We start from the raw sequence: 23,056 nt of genomic DNA on the forward strand, positions 1-23,056 counted from the left end.
AAGATCTGTACCTCCTCCTCAAACTGAGTCTGTTTGGGTCTTTTGTTTCTCCCACCCCCCCTCTGCTCCTTGGGGGGCAGACTTTCAGGGGCAAGAGATTTTGTTTCCGGTTCCTGGGTTTCCAGGGGCTGTTTACAAGTGAGGAAGGAAGCTTCCTCCAAGGCTTTACACCCCCTTCCCTTTGTGCCTCCTCCCTGGGAACCGGTGTGTTATCGGGGTGCTGCCCCCTCATTGTTCTGGAGCACCAGGTCCAGAGTTGGGTACGTTCTGCGCCGGCACGCCCATCTGAGGGTTCTGCTGAGCCCTCAGTATGTGACCCAGATCCCGCGCCATGTTTTGAACCTGGCGCTCTAACTGGGAAACCCGCTCAGGCTGATACGGGGCCCTGTTTTCTCCCCTGGGCTGATCCCGGGAAGGGTAGCTGTCCCTCCTCTGGTAATACCCCGGGTTGGGAAGATTTGGGTACCCCTCCACCCTTGGCCTCCCCTCTCCCGGATTCAGTGGTCTGGGCTCAGGGAATTGGGGAAAGAAGGATGGATGATTTTGGGGTTGGAAGTCGGGTGGATATCTGGGGAAAAAGTTCTGCCCAGGGTTTGGTAAATTTCTGCCCTCCTGTGGGAAGTTTGGAGGGAAGTTCCCTGGGTTAGGTGCTTGGCTGGATCCCCCCCCTTGGGCTGGAGGAGTCCACACATAACCCAGGATGGGTCGATTTCCCTTGTAACGGGGACTTACATAATCAGGAGAGCGAGGGACCCCATTTGTGGGGCTGCCTCCTTGGCTCCCTGTCTGTGACTGACCCGAGGACCTCCTGGGCCTAGCATTATTAGGTGCAGGTAGGTTTTTAGGCCCCCCCATCTCCAAATCCAAAACGGGGGTGACCTTTACCTCTGCCACCTTGGCAGCAGCAGGGGTGGTGTTGGCTTTGGGGTTTTTCTGGGCATTACTTTTGCTATCTACCGGTTTCTGCACCTCATAGATCCGGGTAGCCTGTTCAATGACCCAGTCTAAAGATCTTTTCTCGTGAAAATCCCTCACGAGCTGGGTCATTATGTATTTGGGCAAGGCATGAAAAAATGTATTAATGAATTCTCTACTGTCTGTGCGCACCCTTCTGGTGGTCTGCGCAAAAGCACGTTTCAGTTCCTGCACAAATTCTTGTGGGGCCTGATCCTCCCCACATTGTAAATTGTAGGCTGCCTTGCGAGCCTCTTGAGGATTTCTATGAATGGAAAAATGTTTCAGGATGGCCGCCTTATAGGTGGACCATCTTAAATGATTTTGGTCCTCCAGCCCCGCAAAGAAACTGGAGTATTCCGGGGAGAAGGTCCACTTTACATATTGAATACAGCTTTGGCTGTCCTTCAAATGGAAAGTCTCCATCATTTGTTCAAACAACTCTAAGTGCTCCCAAACAGAATACTTAGCGTTCTTATGGTAAGGCGTGATGACGCTCCTGATCGCCTTAATCTGCTTTAAGGGGTCCTTAAGCAAGGCCCTTTTTGCCTTATTGGCCTTTTTGGTTCGGGTAACCCTTGTCCATTCGTCCTCAGACTCGGAGGCACTGCTCCCAGAGGTTCCCGTCTGTTCTTCCAGGTTTTCCCGGATTCTGCGAGCCTGGGAATGGCTGGCAGAATGTGGGGACCTGGTCTCCTGTGTCCTGCGCAGTTCAGCGGAGTCTTCAGATTCCTCCTTGCTGCCAGGATTTGATGGGTACCCCCTCCACTGACCTAACGGGGTAGGGGTTTTCAGGATGCCCTTAATGGGCCTACTCTCCTGGGGTTCCCCATTGAACTGTACTGTACTTGGGTGCCCATACCCGGATGCCCACCCCTCCATTCCTGGGTGGTACTGGCCTATGAGCCCCATGCTTCTGGCTGGATAGTAATCTGCCATCCCTGTGGTCCTGTGCTCACGTGCGCCAGGGGACATGGGGGTGGCAGAGTCCAGGGACTGAGAGGTATGAGGGCCTCTGGTACTAGGGCTCCTGAGGTTATGCTCCGGAGTTTCCATTTCCCAGCGAACCTCATCTCTATCCGCCCCTGCTCCCTGTTGCAATGCAAGAGCCTGCATTTGTGCTTTCAGTTCCTCTGTTAAGGCCTTACTCGACTCTATCAGTCTCTCCTGCATCGCTACCTGTTGTTGGAGCCTATCATTGTGTTGGCAGAGAGCCTCATTCTCTCTCTGTGCTTCCTGATTGGTCCTGGAGTACTGGGCCAGTCTTTGCTGCAGGAGGGTTACCTCCTGGGCAATGTCCCTATTGGCCTGCTCCTTTCTTGCCAGAGCCTCTTCCACCCTCCTGGTGTGCTCTAACAAGTTCTGGTTTTCTTTTTGGAGGTCACCCAGCCCCTGGAGGGACAGGTGATTTTCTTCCATTTTCCTTTTTAAATGGCAGACTTCCTGGCCTATGGCGTCTCTTTCCTGACTAAGAGCCTGCATTTGTGCCGCCAGGTCGTCCCTCTGCCTTTGGAAGGTACCAGCTTTCTGGCGCTCCTGGTCAAACTCTGTCTGGGTATCCAGGTCTTTCAAAATCAGTTTATTGCTCTCTGCCTTCTCTCTATCTAGGTGGCTTTGCAGGGTGACTACCTGCTCAACACATGCCCTATTGAAGTCTAGCTGTTGCTCCAGCTTTTTCTGGCTTTGCAGTAGGGAGTCCAAACCTTCTTGGTGTTCCTTCTGCAAGGCCAGAAATCTGGTATCCTGTTCTGACTTTTCCTTTTGCAGCACATCCATATCCTCCTTCATTTTAGTGATGTACAGTCTGCTGTCATTTTCTGACTCCTGGCTCCTCTGCAGCCTCTGCTCAGAAGAGACCAGGTCAGATTGGACCTTCTCTAACACCATCTGTTGCCTATTTGCCAGATTTTGGCTTTCAGCACATCTATCCTGCATGTCTCCCATATATAGGTACAGGTATGCTGCTATCCTGGCAATCTTATTGTGTTCCTCTTTGGCTTTAGGAGCCATATATAGTTCACTCAGGGCCACATGTAATGGACCCTGATCTCTCCATAAGTCTGACCCTGTTTCAGTGACCTGTCGCGTGATGGCCTGCAACCAGGCTTCCTGGCCCTGCTCAACCCTTTCACCTCTCACAAATAGTTTATGTAAGAAGTGCTCTCTGGCTATTTTCATATCTACCAAGGTCGTCATTCTAGAGATTGGTCTCTGTCCTGACTTACAGAAGTTAGTATTTTATTTTTGCAGAACAGAACGTTTCTTGGAGTGTCCCTTTTGAGGAATGCTTCACAGCGTAATGCAGCGTGGTGATCCGACCGGATGTATGTATCCCGTCAGTTAGCACACTGTATTAAGCTGCACAAGTGGTATTCTAACCCAAACGTCCGGCTCGAGCCCCCAATTTGTAAGAGGATTCAATTCAACACTACAGCTAAGTCAACGCCTAGTCTATAATACTGAATGAAAACTCTTATTGATATATCTTTATGTCCAGTTCATGCGTTCTGGATGACTACCCCTATATAACACCCCTCTCTTGGAATCCCCCTGACCCCACTGAGCCAAGAAGTAGTTCTGTTTTGCAAGTTAAAAGGTTTATTTGATAATTTAAAATATATATATATCACACTTTATAATAAATTAATAATTGAATATCACACTTAATCTGATATGATAAAGATTAACAACGGAGAATCTGGCACTAGCACACTTCTTTATAATCACTAATGAGTTGACATGAAATGGATGAGATAGCACACTGGTAAATAGGAACAAAAGAAGAATAATGTGATAGAGAATGCTTTATAGAGTTCAAATGGATGCAAGGTTGAATGAATGAAATGCAGTATAGAAATACTCAATATGATTTCAACAAAACAATGTAATCACTTTTCTCTGGCAATCCCCTCCCCCCCTTGATGCAAGGCAAGGAAATGGAAGGAAAACACACAGTTCTCAGAAATGCAATCAAATTTGATTCAGTTCACCCCAGCAAGCTTAGACTACAGAAGTTTGAAAACACAGGCCCAAATTGCTTTGATATGTGCTGGCAATGAATTAAAAAAATATGCTAAAATGCTTTTAATTCCCTTTCAGAGGTTCAGGGTGAGTGATATCTAGTTAATATTAGCTCAGGCTCACTCTTGCAATGATTCAGGGATAGTTTTTATGAGGCAAACGATTTTCTGGCAAATGGAAGGCAAGCAGCAGCTGATTTTACATGTGGAGAAATTTGCAAATCGTGGTAAAATTCGCGGATGCGTGTTTCGCGATTGCGGTAAAACTGTAAGGGGTAGGAATGTGGTTCTTGGTGCGATTCAAAGCTAAGATTCTAAGCTTTCAAATGAAAGTTACTGCAAGTCTCTAGCACAAACGGTCGCGGGGATATGAGCGATTAAATAAAGGTCGTTTTTCAGATTTGAAATTTTAAAAGCTCAAAATGACAAGTGCAGATTTTACTAGAAATGACAAGTGACAGCTTTACAAATGACTGGTGACAGTTAGGAGACAGTTCTACTTAGATTAAAATAGGATTGAATTATATTATTTTAACTAGGAGATTGGTTCTGCACAGTTTTCTAGGTACTCACACTATATTCTTGAGTGAAATGGGCCTCGCCATGGATCTGGTCAGGTTTTAAACTCGCCTCTGGTCTCTGCACTTCACAGTGATCTGGGTCAGCTCTCTCTGGTTCTCTGGTCTGGGTCTCTAGTTCTGGATAGATTGAAGTCTCTAGTTTGGCTCTCTGGAGGTTTGATGGAGGTAAAGTATGGATTTTTCCGGCAGAGCTTCCAGCGGCAGATGGATTTGAAAAGTCCCTATCTGTCCTGACTCTCTGCTTTTATGTGTTTAGAATGTGGGTGTGTTCTAGCATCACTGACCCTACCTCTCTCTCAGCTTCTAATTGGTCAAACTTCCATTTTTCATTTGATTGGGGAACTAAGTTGTGTCAGAGTGATGTCAGCCATTTATGATCTCTTGAAAAACCTCCCCTGTCATCTGTGCACCCAAATCTATATATGATCAAAATACATATTTCAGAGTTACACAGTTGTTTGAAATTACATATACATGGTGTGGCTGAATTTAGCCATGTCTCTGTCCAAATCTGCTGTTTCTAAGAGCTTGCATTCAGAAATGGCAGATAATTGACTTTTTAACTGATTTTTCAATTTCTGACATTGACCCAACTTTACATACATGTGCGCAGGGAGTATGGACATTAACTGATGAAGTTTCAGATTTTTAACATGCATACATTTAGAGTAATATCCACTTTTCCGCTAACACCCCCCTGAACATACCACCGGTTCTAAAAACCTCTTAAACTGTGGGCAGAAAAATCACAAGAATTATGGTATCATTTATAAAATTTTCACATGTCCGCTCTATGAATGATCCATCTTTTTCTAAACAATATTCTGGCTACAAAGGGGTGTGGTTTCCTCTCAGCACAAGGTAGAAATACTGGTTTATCCAGTTCTGCCAAGCCAGCTTGCTCTCACAGGCAGTGCCCCTCCCAGCTTCTGCCAAGAGGAAGCTACATTTTACGACTGCTGTAATAAAACCTTTGCCTGAGTCAGGACAGGCTTTGTTCAGAGCTCCTGTAGAGCACAGGTAATTCAATTATCAGATAGATGGCATATCCTTAGTGTGAGCAGCAAAAGGGCAGCTAGGCCTGGGAACACAGCTGTGACTCAAGTTTCACTCCTGATGGGGGTAGTTGTCAAGCAAAATCCAGTTCCTTAAGCCAGACTTTCAGCTAACTGTCATGTTTTTTGTTGCTTTTTAAATTAACTTGCAATTTTACACATGCAGCTAGAATGCTGATTCTAAGTGCAAAACTATGACATTTCAACAGTTACAAAGGCATGTGACACCAAACATAGGTCACTCATTTAATCTAAACATTTCGATTTTAGTGTCTTTAATCCAGTGCAACTTAAACTGCTGCCTCCATAGCAGTTTTGTTATAAGCATTGTTTTGGGCTCTTCATTTCCCAGATTTTGTAGGCACACAACACTTCATTCTACCAAATGTCTGCTGGTGTCCAGTGAGTTTTTAGATGTGTTGCAATGTTTAAAATAGACAGTTTGAGCCTGCCTTCAGAGAAACACAGGGTGGTTTTAAAACACCGGCTTTTGGATAGTGGTGAGTACTGGTACTGCACCCATTTTTGGGATTTAACAAATGAATTCCCCACAATTCTAAGTTGCATTTGGCAATCAGCATTGCCATTCCCAATGGTTTCAGACTACTGTGCGGGTAGTCCAATGGTGGTTTTAAAGCGCTTTGAAGCTAACCGGCGCTACTGTTTTTCCTTTGGCAACCCATTTCCCTCATGGCAACCCGGCCTTTCATTCTCGCACTGGTGGGTGACAAGTGAGGCAACCATTTTGGTGTGCGCACAAACTGCGCAGCTTTCCTGGATTTCGGCGCACATGTGGGTTTTCCGCCATCTTGAATTTTCTAAGCCCACAGCACCAAATGTTGTAGCATGATTACTTGCACGTGGGTCAAGACACCCAACAAGTCACGCAGTCACGCTGCCTACACCAGGTCTTGGCAATCATGACAGTGCGCCCCTCAGTCCGCAGGCACTTATACATGCCCAGAACACCCGCAGAAAGGCAGGCCATTGTCCAGGACTTTTTACAGGGTGGCACACTTCCCCAAAGTGCTTGGTGCCATAGATTGCACCCATGTGGCCCTACGTCTACCTAGGGCCACTGAGCACATCTACCGAAACCGCAAGCACTGGCATTCCATCAACATGCAGGTGGTATGCGATGCAAAGGTAATCATCATCTCTGTCTATGCAAACTACCCTGGCGCCACCCATGACAGTTTCACATACAGAATGTCCGGGCCCTTTAAGCTCGGCAGCATGGTGACACATGGCTCCTAGGTAAGTACAAATGCCCGTGCACATGCATGCATGTCACACACACACAAATACACAAACCCCAATAATCACAACCATCATCACCTCTCCAGGGGACATTGCCTGCCCTCTGAGCAACCACATGATGACGCCAATCCGGAACCCCAGGTAAGATACAACGCGGCCCATATTGCAACCAGGGCCATAGTGGAGTGCACATTCGGAGTGCTCAAGTCACACTACCGCTCCCTTGACCGCTCTGGCGGGCAGCTACTCTATGCACCCCCAGTAGTGTGCATGATCATTGTGGCAGCATGTGTCCTGCACAATGTTGCAACACGGCAGGGCGTACCGGTGGACATGGTGGTGCCCCCACATCCCCAACCACAGGCACAGGCGTTTCCCATGGGAGGAGATAGGGCACGTGGCGAGGAAACCCGGACCCAACTTGTGGCCACATTTTTCACCTAAACTCCCACCCGTGCGGAGTGCACACAGGCCTGGCACATACCAGGTGACAATCGATGATGACAAAGAGACAGTCAACTGTCACAACCTTACCACCCTGAGAATGTTGCCATGGAAGTGCCACATTGTGTGCATCCCTAGCTACTTAAACATAAGCAATCCTGTGTGACCAAAAGGCACACATGCAAGGTGTGAATCACACAGACCTGCAAAACAGGCCATGACTATCACTGGTATGTTACCCAAACCCTCCCAAACAACAACATGACATGGCAGGCAATAGATATACACCAACACAGTACCAATAAGGTACACATTGACATGTGAAAAATGTAAAGTGACATCAGACAATGATGCCTGACATGGAATCAGATGAAATGACTGACCAACAACCTCCCACCCAAAAGAAGTCATACCCAAATGCATTCCAACAGTTGTAGTTGTAACATAACAATGAATGCCTGTCTACATGCACATTGTGCATTGCAAAATCAACACTGCAGCTTCTGTGTGCCGTGTCCACCTCCTGCAACACACTGCTCAGCGCACAGCATAGTGAACAGCCATTGGGTGTGACGCACAACCTGAGCATCACATCTAAGCAACAAACTACATCAAAAGGCAAATTACGCATGTACAGGATCCACAATTGGTCATAGATCATGTGATGCAGGGACACAGTGGGCACCAGAAGGCAAACAGAGTTTACATGTGGACATGGAAGGGTGGTTGTACATGTAGTGGATCATAGTGCGAGTGTGTGGGTCAGTAGGGACATTCACTCAATATATGCATGTGCAATCAAGTGACCATCATTGTCCTCTACACATCACATGTGAACTTTGACCATGTGTACACCCCAGCATGTCAAGCCACAACTATTCCCTCACACCTGAAAGGTAAACACAACACATGAACAGGCATTGATCAGCAGAATACATCATGTACGTAGGATACCACAATTACAATGTCAGGGTGCGCATCACACTGTAGGGCAAGGCAACTATCAACAACAAAACACCCCACCCCTCCCTCACAAATCACCATGACCCATTGAACAACTGCCTTCATCCTTGAAGTTCACCTGGCCACAGGATCACCCTTCCCCTTTGTCACCATCTTCCACCTTGTGTATAAAAAGTGTCCAGCACCCTCAGAGGCCAACTTGACTTGCAAAAACAACAAATCAAAGAAAACTCAAAGCAGGCCAACACAGAAGCCAAGCAAAAAGCCTGCAGGCAGCAAAACAAACCAGAAGAGCCTCCAGTAGATGACTTGAAGTAGCAGTACGTCACAAAGCCCAAGTGCTACCACAATGACGTAACAGCCAAGGTAGCACAGTAAAAGAATGTCACAACAGGATGTGTACCATGTGTGGTACATAACACAGAATGATGCACCACGAACAGATGTGTACTGTCACAGCTCCCGTGTACAGGCGCAGGAGTGGCACGAACCAACCACCCCCACCGTGGTCTGGGTGCCTGCAAGGTCAAACTCACACAGGCCTCTGAGACCTTGGTGGGGAAGGAGGGTCAGGGATATGCAGTCTGGGCAGGCATTGCTATACTGGATAACCAGAATGAGGGGCAGGAGAGGGGAGTAGGATTGACACGAGAAAGTAGGAAAGGCACCAAACTGTACTACTCACATTAACACATACACAATTACACCAAACTTCATCATCATGCACATAGTAACAAATTACTGAAATGGAAGACAAAGAGAAACTTATCTCTGGGGTGAGTGCTGGCGTCCTGCCTGCGCACTCTCTGGTCCGGTAACAGGAGCAGTTCAATGCTGCAAAGAGAGCCACAGTTACTAATCTGTGCATGCCCATAACACACAAATACACCACCATATATGCCCCAAAGTAACAAACTACTCTACAAGCAAACAATCTGATGTGGATGCTTCGTACCCATACGTAACATTACCCCTGTGATGGTTCATACACAGTCAATGCAGTAAGTCAGGCGCCGGTGGGTGCGTGGCAAATGGAAGACTAATGCGTCATGATTCACACAACATGCAATGTTCCCTGGGTAAGCAGCCAGACACATATGGCAAGGTATGACTTCAGAACAAGTCGTGTTCCACCATGACCAAAATAAAGTAGGTACTGCATGTGTCAAATTCTACATGGGAATGAAATGCACTGCACAAGAGTCTGTCCCTCGCTGTCTGTCCCTGTGAGATGCTTCTTTCCATGTCTTGGAATGCTACATGGCTAATACAAGTGCCTCAATGGACAATGGTGGACCAGAGGATAAGTGCCACTGCCCCTGCAGGTGCCCCAGACAACTTTCCCATCAACTAGCCATTAGTCCACCAACGCATCTCAGCTGTATTGTGCGCTTCAACACCAATATTTGTCCAAGCTCACCGTTAGTGCTGCTACTAAGCATGCATGTGTAACTGACCTGGTGAAAGGTTTGCTGCGTTGTGGCCCCCTGTGCTGCTCACCTTGCCTGGAGTCCCTTGAAACATGTCAGCTGTTTTTGGATGTATGAGCGCAATCCCTGTGCCTCTGCTTGCGCACACATGCGCATGTCGGCACCACCAAACGTGTCCAGCTGCCAGACGTCCAATGGGCCATGTCTGCTGGCAAAGGTGGTCTGGAGGCTCATCCCCCTGCAGAAAGGGCATGAAACACATGATTAATGCTTTAAAATCATCTGTGTGTGTCTCTTCAGGCATTTCATGACTGGACCATGTCACAGACGTACATCAGAAATCACACCATCAGTGCGTCTTTCACAGGCAAAGTGTGGTACACACTATCTACTGCATGAATTGCAACAAGCACATGTACAGTAAAGATAAGAAACATATTACACAATGCATAGCAATTAATGTACACATGAATCATGAAACCCCCCATCTAGAGAAAGAAGAACAGTGGTCAATAACACCCCTATCATCCCCACTAGGGGTGTTAACACAAGTTGGACAGCAGCAGACATGCCACAGATATGACAGTCCAAAGCCCTTGTGTAATAGGCTGTTACACCAAACCATCCTTGCGAGCCCATGGATAAGGGAAGCAGGAGTGGCATATGTGAGTCAGGACCCCAAGCTGCAAACACATACACAAGACAAGCTTGAAGGGCCCAGCTGGAACAGACAGTGGATGCTTTCAAAAGCCACAAATCACCACACCGTCACATGAAAGCACAATAGACAAGCAATTTTAAACTATATTAACTAATTACACTAACTATGAAAAACCTACATTACCTAATTAAACTAACTATCAAATTGAAACTTAACTAACTAAACTAAAAGAAAAAACAAAAATGGCCACATACGACCCGTGGGGGCAGCCAGGAGGGGGGAGGTACAGGGTGCTGCTCAACACCCACATGCGATGATGTTGAGAAAAAAAAAACTCCATGGGCTCAACGCCTCCACAGCCCGACCTATGTGTGAGATACATTGTCGTCCGAGTCTGGCTCTTCCTGGAAAGGAGGACATGACACAGGAGCCTGACCACGCCTAACTGCAGCTTGCCCCTCGTCAGCAGCAAGTCTGCAGGACGGATGAGCCTGGTTCTGTGTGGCGATGACACGTAGGTCTGCATGCAGGACCTGCAGTGATACACATGCTTCCTCTTGCAAGGTAGCATGTGTAACACAGAGTTCCTCCTGCAAGGCCTGGCTGGACAACTGCTGCACCTCCCGGCAAGCATGTAGCTCAGCCGAGATGGTACGCTCAAGCTGCGCAAACCTCTCCTCTGCCCGCTCCCTCTGGGATCTCATAAGGACACCCAGAGTGGATCTGAGGGAAGCATACTCCTGCCTCAGGGCCTCCATGTGTGCCTCTGCGTGAGCAGCAATTGCTTTACGCAGAGACAACATTTCAGCCTGGCATGCCCTATCTGAGGTCGCCATGCCCAGCCTGAGCGAGCGGCCCAAGGACCATGCCGCCTGCTGCTGGAGAAGCACCTGCCTAGCAGGGGGGAGCACGGATTGGGCCACCCGCTCCATGCTCTTAGCGATGTTCTCCATTGCTGCCCCCTGCCATTCAGAATTGGCAGTCATGTCTTGCTCCAACTCAGTATAATGCGGTTGCGCGCGGTGACCGCATTACTGGGTTTGACCCCTGCCGGACCCAAGGACCGGGTGTCCTCATTTTGTTGGCACCGCCCCCGGCTGTACAACTACATGCCCTGTTGACGTGATGTCCCAGGCACATCATTGACTGGTGTGGAGGGTGACCCAGTGTCTCGATCCACCACAGGCGGAGGTTCCAACACTGCCTGACCCCTCAGTGCAGGTGTTGCGGACAGAGGAGTACCCACATCAGAATCACTCACCCCTGACATATGGACCTGATGCACATCCAACTTGACATGGACGTCATAGTGTTCATCAGGGCTGGACTCATTGCCAGCCAGAGACAAGATGGACTGTAGCACATGTGGGTTTTCGTGGCCTACCACCCCACGACCCCCACTTGTGCCGGTTTGCTGTAGTGATAAAAACCCTGTGCCTGGCATGACAACACCATCCTCTGGCTCCATTGCGTCATCATCTGAAAAGTAGAGAGAAAAAAGGTCACAACACATGTTAGAAGCACACACTACACACACACAGACATCACACAGATACCAAACACATCAAGCAGACATGTCACACACAAAATAGGACCTGCCATGCATGCTGGGTCAACTTGACATTGCTTCTGCGATTAGGCATGTAGAATGGTGTCAGTTTGCACAGAAGTGGGTCGATGCAGTGCAGCAAATTTGTGCATTACTCACTATCTACATGTACAAGTACTTCATGATGTGTGTCAGAAAATGTGAAGGCAGTGCAAGGTCAACTTCAGGCATCACGTGCAATGTGCATTCAATGGGTAGCGTGGCTACAAGCAAACCACCCCTCCCCCCAAGTGCAAATGCAGGGATGCCTAGCATGGTATCAAAAGGCTGACCATAGACCTGTGCATTGACAGACAGTGTTGACTAGCATCAACTGCATCATGTGAGTCAAGTGACAACACAGCAAATGATGATGGGACAATAAGCAGGACACATGATGAAACCTCTGGAGTACACCCACGTGTGAAGAAGACACTACACCAGTTGGACAGAGTAATTGGCCATTAAACAGGCTGAGGCCTGTGACACACACAGACTGTCACACCCTAAACATGCGTGCAACGCAGGACTGAGCCACAGTGGACATGGGAAGGTTGATGAAATACCATGCAATGTAGGTCACCGTGGACTTGTACTACAAAGATCATCCAGTCAAGGACACATAGGAGCATGCGTGGAATACACATGGAGCATGAATGGGCACTCATGTCCCTGCAGGGCATCTGACCTCTGCACAGTTCAAGTGAGACACCCTGCATCAAGTACAAAGGATGTACCACACAGCAGATGTCTGGCAGATTGGCTGCTGGAAGTTAGCATGTAGTCAGGACGCATGAACAGGGAAGTACTCAATGGCAAAATTGAAGCAGAACAGTTCAAAGGTGGAATTGGGGTGCAGAGTGGGGGGTGGAGGGGCAAGGGAGCATGCCTACATGGAGTACCCGCATGCAGGCAGAGGACACATGCACGTCAGTCATGGTATAACATAGTCCCTGGGCTGAGGGGAAAGTCACCCCACGCTACATACAGAAGGGCCAGTGAGCTGGAACATGGACTGGAGGGGCAACCTGGTGACCAGCATGTGAGTAGGGTGCAATAGTGGTGATGCGGACAGTCCCCATCCGCTCCACATGTCCACCATCCAGCAGAGCAGCCATGCATCAGGGAAGCATTGCATTACTTGCACATCAGAACCATGTACACGTGACATGTAGTGGCAGTCATGCACAACACATCACAGAAGTAAAACACACATGTCCTCAACAAACACGCAGCAACACTCACTGGACTAGGCATCAAAGTCCGGCATCTCTCCCACTCCTTCGACCGATTCAGATGGTATGAACTCTGCAACGAGTGACTCATGTGGAGTGAGGTCTTCTTCCTCATGTGCAGGCCCAATGCCAGTCAAGTTGTAATTTGAGGCACGCTTAGCCTTAGCGCTGCGTTTGAGGTCATTCAAACGCTTTTTGCACTCTTGCGCCGTGCGCACCTCATGGCCGAATGCACTCACATGTTCCATTCCGCAACTTGCTTCCAGTGGGTATCATGGTGGGCAGCCGTAGTCTGACAATTAGGACCCACTAGCATGTCTCGGCTGTGGTCCTGCACGTAGGTAGTCCACAAGGAAGTCCAGTTCCTGGTTGCAGAAAGGCTTCTTCCTCAACATCAGGAGGTTGTGGCTGTGTGTGGGGTCCCAGCCTGTGCTGCAGGTGCAACCTTCCTCCTCTTGGATTGTGGCGCAGACCCTGGCTGGCAAATGCCGTTCTGATCAGTATGACCAGTGGCACCGGTGGATTGAGCCAAGGGAGTGGCAGGTGGAGGGATGACCAAAGGCCTGATTTGCCTCAGTGGCAGCTGGGTGCCCTCTAATGGACCTTGCACAGCAACATCCGCTGTGGCAGGGTCAATGACCGTGACTGTCCTGGTTGGCAGACTCACACCGGGGTGTTGTTGGCTTCATCTGCCCCTGCACTTGCCAACACCTGGCTGTTCGGGGCAGCAGATGACATTACTGCCCCTGGGACACGTGTCTTGGTCAGGGCAGCCCTGCGTGCACCTATGGTTTCCCTCCTGGCCTGTTGGAAATCTTCCAAGGACTCTTCAAGTGCCAACGCAGCCTGCGCTGGCAGATCCTGAGCCTGGGTGGTGGTGTCCACAGCTGCACCTGCAGCTACCACTACCCTTGGGCCCGTGGCAGTCGATGAAATGGACTGCCGGGTCACAAGGGCACCAGTGCCAGATGCAGAAGCTGCATCTCCCGGAACCACAGGGGGTGGTGGCATGACTGCACCGACACATGGCACAACATCATGCTCAAGTGGCGCACCCCTGCCTCTTCCCCCTCTGCGGCCACCCTGGACACCCTGGAGTCCCGCTACTCCCTGGTCACCCCGGCCACGTCCCTGACCACGCCTGCCACGAGGAGGACACCCAGCTGAGGCACCCGTCATCTTTGGTGGCCTCCCAACCATGGCACAGATGGAGTAGTGCCAGCACAGATGGAGGAGTGCTAATGGGAGGTGTACACCACAATTGTCCTGGTCAATTGGGGTGAAGTGGGTGGGATGCAAGATGTTAACAGCCCCCCTGCACCTGCAAGGCTGTATGTGAACCCGGTGATATAATGACGGGTCACGCAATGCTCAGGCACCCCGAAACTGCAGCAAAACCATGCACGCAACCCTGCAGCCTACGTGCATGGAATTAACCTCCCGCAGTAAGCGGTGGCACCCATTAACAAGAAAAACACGTACATGTGGGACACGCAGGCTACTATGACCTCGAAAATGGGTGCGAGACACAGGGGCACCCGCAGTGGGAAAAATAGCGTGCGCGACTCACCGGCTGACTAGCGTGATAATGAAGAACACGCATAGCCAATACCCCCGCCAAAAGAAGAGATACGTCCTTGATCCGCTTTGAAGTTGTGATGGTGCACGAAACAACACGAAGTAGCAACACATGTCGGTCTCCACGAAAGGCACGTACAGCGAACTGCTGGCCCCGCTCACCTGTAACCAGTGCTGAGGGAATTGCCGACGTGTGTCGCGTCACTTACGCACGTAGCCCCTTTCCTCAGATTACACGCATTCACACGCGGACGTGCAGTTTTTTCACACGTGCGCTGAACCACTATGCCCACGTCACGAGGGAAACGCCCGTGCGTGCTACGTCACAGGCGTGCTTACACGCTAAGGGCCTTTCCTCGAATTACACACTGACGTGCAATTTTTTCACGTGCCAAATCACTCCGTATCAAGCTGGCCACGCGAAAACACACGGAAGACCACGCTCCTGCCCAGAATGCCATTTTCCTGCCCCCAAGAGCCCCGAGCACGCTCCCACCAGCCATCTGCTGCGGCCTGCTTGCTGCCTACGTGCCCTGCTATTTGGTGCCTGCACGTCAGCCATCTGCAGGGGTCCAGTTGCTGTGTCCACCCCTGATGGAACAGAAGACTCCCGACTAGGATACCATCGCTCCACAGCCCAGCGCCAGGACCCAGTTGCCCACTCACACCTGCCTCGGGGGTTGCCATGTCGGGGCAAACACCATCTGAGACCACTGGCGACTGCCAGCCAGAGAGGCAGAGGGCCACCAGCTTCAGTGAGAAGGAAGTTGGTGTCCTGGCGGAGCATGTCCTGGGGCATTATGATTCCCTCTTCGGAACATCACACGCCAACAAGGAAGGACCGGAGACGATCTGGGAGGACGCAGTGGTTGCCATCAATGCGGAGGGAGTGGCAACCCGCGTCATCAAGCACGTCCGGAAGCGCTGGGAGGACTTCAGGTCCAGGACCCTCTACAAGGCCCGGCGCCTCGCGGACGGGGCCGGTTCAGCATGAGCAACATCCAGATGAGGGTCCTGGAACGCATAGGCCCAGCACTCCACGCCGAGACAGATCCTTCGGAGGCAGACCCGTCTGGAGTTGAGCGGTAAGTGGCCAAGCATTGCTGTGTGAGACAGGGCATGTTGCAGTGTGCTGGTATCTGATACTTGCCTGTATGTGTGACATAGGCCATGTATGGATGTGTGTGTGCAGGGACATCATGGTCATGCATGTGAGACCAGTAATGTGTGAACCACATGGATGGTGCATGTGTTCCAATGCAACATGGGGAGCTGTATGTGGAATGCACACAGAATGCATGCCAGTCTCTGTTCTTGGACATGGAGGGGGGGGGTGAGGGATGGGTGCTGCTCTCATGTACATGTATGGTGCACATGTGTGTGTGTCTGAGGAGTGTGTGTGTGACTTTGAAACGCCATGGATGCATAACACATGTCCGTGATGATGTGTAGATTCACTCATGCAGTGCGGTCACCGTTGTATCCACTGTGTCTATCCACTGTGTCTGTGGTGTACAAGCCATGATGCATGACCCTCCGGTGATGTGTGTGCATGGGATCAGTATGAGCCATGATGCATGTGAGTTTGAAGGCAACATTTTGGTTAGAAAGAGGTCCTTGTACATGGATGTTGACTGCAGGCGCTGTGCCTGTTTCTGCATGTGTGTTGCGTGCATTCACCTATGTATTGTGAAGGGACAGGATGGAAGTGACATTTGACAGAGCCACTCATGTGTTATTGCTTCCTGTCTAGGGGAATATTGTACTGTACCCTGATGCTTGTGCTCTATGTCTCCTTCTACGCAGCGTCAAGTGAAGAAGAGGGCGGAGACGGCGCTGTGGAGTCAAGCGGCGGGGGTGCCTCCACCGGGCGGCGACGCAAGGCCCAGCCACCCTCCCAGGAATTGCCATCATCCAGGAGTGAGGGGACTGGTGCCGCGTCTCCCACTACGGCTGTAGCGGAAGGGCCGGGTGAGCCCCCACAGGGGCTTGCAATGGCGGAAGACGGTGTGGAGACATCCAGGTTGGTGGTCTCCACAGAGGAGGAGGAGCCCGCTACTGAGCCGCACATGGGGCCTGGTGGGGGTAGTACCACTGGTGCAAGTGGTGCAGTCCGGGGCCAGGGTCAGGAGGCAGCACAGGTCACCGTGGAGGGGCCTGTGCATGTCACTTTCCTTGACCCTGTGACTGCACCACCATACACCAGCAGGGATGCCCCCTCACAGGCCTGTCCGCAGGTAGGGGGAGTGCCACGTCATCTGCCTCTCCACTACCTGCGGACGAGGGGTCCCACGACCGTATGGGCTCCGTCCTGGTTGGTGTCCCGTTGTGCACGCGGGTAATTCGTGATGACGTGCGTGCTTCCTGGGCGGAGCACGGACGCCATCACGAACAGCAGCGTCACGACGTAGCACTGTTGGGAGGGGCCCAGGTCGGTGGGTTCCTACATGTGTCGCACACTCTGGTGGACCTCTCCTCCTCTGTGGAGACTATGCGCCAGTCGTTCTCCCTGCCGTCTTCTGGCCCAGATTCCACCAGGGCCCCCTGTGGACCTGGCCTGACCAACACAGCCAGCTTGGTGGAGATCCCATCCCTGCCACAGTCGGGAGTCGGCGGTCCAGCAGGAGTGGACACCACAACAACTGGAGGCCAGCTGATGGAGGATGTGCAGGCATCATCGGACAGGGCACATGGACAGCAGCAGCAGCAGGCTCTAGGTGCGAGCAATGATGGCTCGGGGCCATCGACATCAGAGGGGCAGGCATCGGCCAGAGGGCAAGAGAGCCCTGGAATGGGTGTGTATTCCGTGTGGGTGTGGTTGGGCCGGCGTATAGATGCAGAGCGGCAGCGGGCAGAAGAGGCACGGCTCACGATGTTCAGGGCGGAGAATTCCATGCGGAGGGCACTTAGGCAGGCCGAGTGCCTCAAGGCCATTCGCAGGGAGTTGGATTCCAACATGGCATCGTCCTTGCGAACCCTCGGACCATGGAAGAGGACCGCCTCCAGGACATCGAGCAGGAGTTCGATGATACCCTGGCCTGGGAAATCGGGAAGTGAGCCATCGGACTAGCCCGCCGCCATTGTATATAGTTTGTAATGTTAGGTTTCCTTTATCTTTTTCATTCATTTGGGGCGCTTGGACTACGCCCCGACTTTTTGTATATAGTTCTTTATTAGGTCGTATTTTTGCTAGGTTTCATTTCATTCGTTGGGCTCATGGACCCTGGATTACTTCTTTGTACATAGTTGAACAGTGGATTTATCTATTATTATTTTTCTCACCATGGAGCAATGGATTTTACTGTTTCCATTTCCTTTGGATTTGATTTGGTGGCCGGAGATTTTGGACACATTTTCATTTCGATTTATTTGGATTCAGACTTCATGTTTTTCTTTTTGTGTTTTGGACATGCTGCATTTCCTCTTTTTTTCAAACATTGTTTTCATGTGTTCATTTGATTACATTCTTTTTGTGTTCAATACATTTTGGTTTATTACTTTGATGTGTGGTATTCTCTCATTGGTTTCATGCATGTCACTGTGTAGTTTTTCACAATCACCAGCACCCATTGTGTGAGTGTGACAGACACGTGTTGATGTACATTTTTGCCATTTGGGTTGTATCATGTAGTGGGCATTTCAATGTGGGGTGGATGGGATACTTGGTTGGGTCTTTGCAAAGCAGTGGCGTGCGGTGGTATTTGGGTGGCCATGAGGCCCATGATTGTGGATCATGATGACGTGTTGGGGGGACGTGAGTCGGGGCCTGCTGGCAGGTGCCCGTCAATGCTGGGTGGGTGGGGGTCCGAGGGGACATGAGTCAGGGCCTGAGCCTCACTGCTGGGTGGGTGGGGGTGCTGGGGGACATGAGTCGGGGCCTGCTGGCAGGTGCCCGTCAATGCTGGGTGGGTGGGGGTTCTGGGGGACATGAATCGGGGCCTACGCCTCACTGCTGGGGGGTGGGGGTGCTGGGGGACATGAGTCAGGGCCTGAGCCTCACTGCTGGGTGGGTGGAGGTGCGGGGGACATGAGTCGGGGCCTGGGGATATGAGTCGGGGCCTGGTGGCAGGTGCTCGTCAATTCTGGGTGGGTGCAAGTGCTGGGGGACATGAGTCGGGGCCAGAGCCTCACTGCTAGGAGGGTGGGGTTGCGGGGGGACATGAGTTGGGGCCTGCTGGCAGATGCCCCTCACTGCTGGGTGGGTGGGGGTGCTAGGGGACATTAGTCAGGGCCTGCTGGCAGGTGCACGTCAATGCTGGGTGGGTGGGGGTGCTGGGGGACATGAGTCGGGGCCTGAGCCTCACTGCTGGGTGGGTGGGGGTGCTGGGGGACATGAGTCGGGGCCTGCTGGCAGGTGCCCATCAATGCTTGGTGGGTGGGGGTGCTGGGGGACATGAGTCGGGGCCTGGGGATATGAGTCGGGGCCTGGTGGCAGGTGCCCGTCAATTCTGGGTGGGTGCAAGTGCTGGGGGACATGAGTCGGGGCCAGAGCCTCACTGCTAGGAGGGTGGGGTTGCGGGGGGACATGAGTTGGGGCCTGCTGGCAGATGCCCCTCACTGCTGGGTGGGTGGGGGTGCTCGGGGACATTAGTCAGGGCCTGCTGGCAGGTGCCCGTCAATGCTGGGTGGGTGGGGGTGCTGGGGGACATGAGTCGGGGCCTGAGCCTCACTGCTGGGTGGGTGGGGGTGCTGGGGGACATGAGTCGAGGCCTGCTGGCAGGTGCCCATCAATGCTTGGTGGGTGGGGGTGCTGGGGGAAATGAGTCAGGGCCTGGGGACATGAGTCGGGCCTGCTGGCAGGTGCCCGTTAATGCTGGGTGGGTGGGGGTGCTGGGAGACATGAGTCGGGGCCTGAGCCTCACTGCTGCGGGGTGCGGGAGCTGGGGGACATGAGTCAGGGCCTGAGCCTCACTGCTGGGTGGGTGGGGGTGCTGGGGGACATGAGTCAGGGCCTGCTGGCAGGTGCCCATCAATGCTGGGTGGGTGGGGGTGCTGGGGGACATGAGTCGGGGTCTGATAGCAGGTGCCCCTCACTACTGGGTGGGTGGGGGTGCTGGGGGACATGACTCGGGGCCTGCTGGGAGGAGCCCCTCACTGCTGGGTGGGTGGGGATGCTGGGGGACATGAGTTGGGACCTGCTGGCAGGTGCCTGTCAATGCTGGGTGAGTGGTGGTGCTGGGGGACATGAGTCAGGGCCTGAGCCTCACTGCTGGGTGGGTGGGGGTGCTGGGGGACATGATTCAGGGCCTGCTGGTAGGTGCCGTCAATGCTGGGTGGGTGGGGGTGCTGGGGGACATGAGTCGGAGCCTGCTGGCAGGTGCCCGTCATTGCTGGGTGGGTGGGGGTGCTGGGGGACAGGAGTCAGGGCCTGAGCCTCACTGCTAGGGGGTGGGGGTGCTGGGGGACATTAGTCAGGGCCTGAGCCTCACTGCTGGGTGGGTGGGGGTGCTGGGGGACATGGGTCGGGGCCTGCTGGCAGGTGCCCGTCAATGCTGGGTGGGTGGGGGTGCTGGGGGACATGAGTCAGGGCCTGAGCCTCACTGCTGCAGGGTGGGGGTGCTGGGGGACATGAGTCAATCACATGTGAAACTTCCCGCGCACCCCCGAAATACACGTACCCCACTCAAGACAGGGCCAATCGCTTGTGAAACTCCCTGCGAACCCCAGTAATACACGTACCCCGTTCGCACAGGGCCAGTCGCGGGTGAAACTCCCCGTGAACCCCAGTAATACACGTACCCCGCCACAGGGCCAATCGCGTGTGAAAATCCCCGCAAACCCCAGTAATACACATACCCCACTCGCACAGGGCCAATCGCGTGTGAAACTCCCCGCGAACCTCAGTAATACACGTACCCTGCTTGCACAGGGCCAATCACGTGTGAAACTCCATGCAAATCCCAGCAATACACGTACCCCGCTCGCACAGGGCCAATCGCGTGTGAAACTTCCTGCACACCCCCGAAATACACGTACCATGCTCGCACAGGCCCAATCGCGTGTGAAACTCCCCGCGAACCCCAGTAATACATGTACCCCGCTCGCACAGGGCCAATCGCTTGTGAAACTTCCCGCGCACCCCCGAAATACACATACCATGCTCGCACAGGTCCAATCGCATGTGATTCTCCCCACGCAGCGGGGTACGTGTATTCGGAGGGGTGCACAGGGAGCTTTACAGGCGTTTTCGTGGTTGGGGACCTGTATGCTGGTCCACTGGCCTGTGCGCCATGTACGGGATTTGTGCGCTGTACATGGCGCATGGGGAGGTGTTGGGGGCGTAACTGGCGCTGCTGCAGGGTCGCTGCGCCACTCTGCGCCACGGCTGGTAATGGATGTTAAAATCCATGAATACGCTGTGCGCGGAAATTGATTTTGGTGCATGCGGCTGGTGCAGACTGTCGCACGCGCACAACATGCGCCAGCCGCGTGCGCCACTTGTGCGCTGGATTCTATGAATTACCCCCTTTATGTCACCAGATGCTAATTTTGTATACAAGTGCCACATTAATGTATGCAGCTTTGCCCCACCCCTTTACTAGAATATGTGAGGTTATGCCTGCTCTATCATTCTGGAAAAAGGCTTACTAACTCGGCCCTCAGGTTCCTAGCTACACACGTAATCTGGCTACCACATCATAGTCTGTGTTTTTATTCCCCAAATGCTACAGTAGGCCATGCATTCTGCTGCACTATATTTTATACTCACTGCCATCATATGTTATATTATGTCTCCCTGTGTTGCATGGTGCTGCTGTGTTAAATTAGACGTCCCATAATGAAGACCACCATATGTTGGTGCAGAATGCAGCTTACAGCTTGAGGTTCAGCCTACCGAGCTATAAATTGTCTCTGCTAACCTCTCCAATCATGTGTCATGAACACTCTGTCTAAGCATTGGTCCCTGTGGTCTAGGTGGAGGCTTGCCTATCATCACATCGCTATGGCACTCCATTCCAAATGGCGCTGTCTTTTCATACTTCTCAAGATTCCATTTTGGATCCAACATGGCTACGTACTCTGAGCGCTGGATTTCTGTGTGTCTCAACGCTATGATAGTCTTTGTCCTAGCTCAATTCTCCCTTGTGTTCTGCTTTTTTCCTTGCTCCTCTTGGCTGCCTGATTTCTTCGAGTTCCTTGTCTCCCCTTTACTTGATTCATTGACTTGCTCTCTCCAGCCTACCTGCCTACATTAGAAAATCAAAATTCCTGAGATGCATGCCCTGTCCACAGCCAGACAAGACTCCGCCCATTTGCACATGGCTCCGCCCACACACCCCGCCCACCTGTCAAAAAGTTAAACTCGGTTGTTGTAGCCTTCAGTTTGCTTACTATAGCATTGAAAATCATTCATTCAATGCTTTAGTAAGCAAAATGAAGGCAGAGTCGCCGCCGTAATAATAGTGCTTTCCAATGACATGGATTGAAAGCACTATTATTACGGCGGTCGGGGTCGCATGGAGGGAGAAAGAAAGAGTCAGTGAATACTGGCCGCCAGCAGCGGCCTCATATAGTGGTGCAGGCAGAGGGCACGAACATTTTGTGCCGTTTCCAGGTCCTGGCCACTTCTCCACCCGATTGGCTACCGGCGGCAGCCAATCACGTGGCGAATATGACTGGACATGAAAGAATATCAAAATTGCTGAGATTCAAGGGACTTTTCCAGAGACCTGGAGAAATGCTTAAAATTCCAGAGTCTCCTGAAAAATTCCAGAGGTTTGGCAGGTATGCTCTCCAGCCTGTCTCGGTGTGTTCCAGCCCCTGGATTTCTTTTGTTACAGTTGGCTCTACCCTGCAAAGTGAACTCTTGGAAATCCAGCTACTTGTGACTTTAACCTGCAAACTGAACACCATCCTTTCATTGCCTACCTCGATCACGATTTTTACCCTCACCAAGCCCTTTTCCTAATTGGATGCTGGCTCCTGCATTGGCTGGAAAGGTGGATGGTATAGAATGCACACTAGTGACAAGAAGAATTCCCCATACATATGCATGAACATTACACTACAATGTGTAATTAACAGGATTACTTTGCGCATATGCTGGTGAAGTCACAGAGAGAAAACCGAATCTTGAAATATATGGTTAGGGGCAATATAAAAGATGTCAGCTTTGGAAAATCAAAGTTGAAGGAACAATATACACATTTTCGACCTCCCAGAAAAATTATGGGATGAGCAGCACCGGAGATTTTTCACAGAAACAGCTGCTTAAATTATTGGACCAATCTCCAATCTCAATTCAAATTGAAAAGACAAATTGGACACAATTGCAATTTAGAACTGC

This window comes from Ambystoma mexicanum, chromosome 4q, assembly GCF_040938575.1.
Source record: "Ambystoma mexicanum isolate Mex_15411 chromosome 4q, UKY_AmexF1_1, whole genome shotgun sequence".
NCBI classification, from domain to species: domain Eukaryota; kingdom Metazoa; phylum Chordata; class Amphibia; order Caudata; family Ambystomatidae; genus Ambystoma; species Ambystoma mexicanum.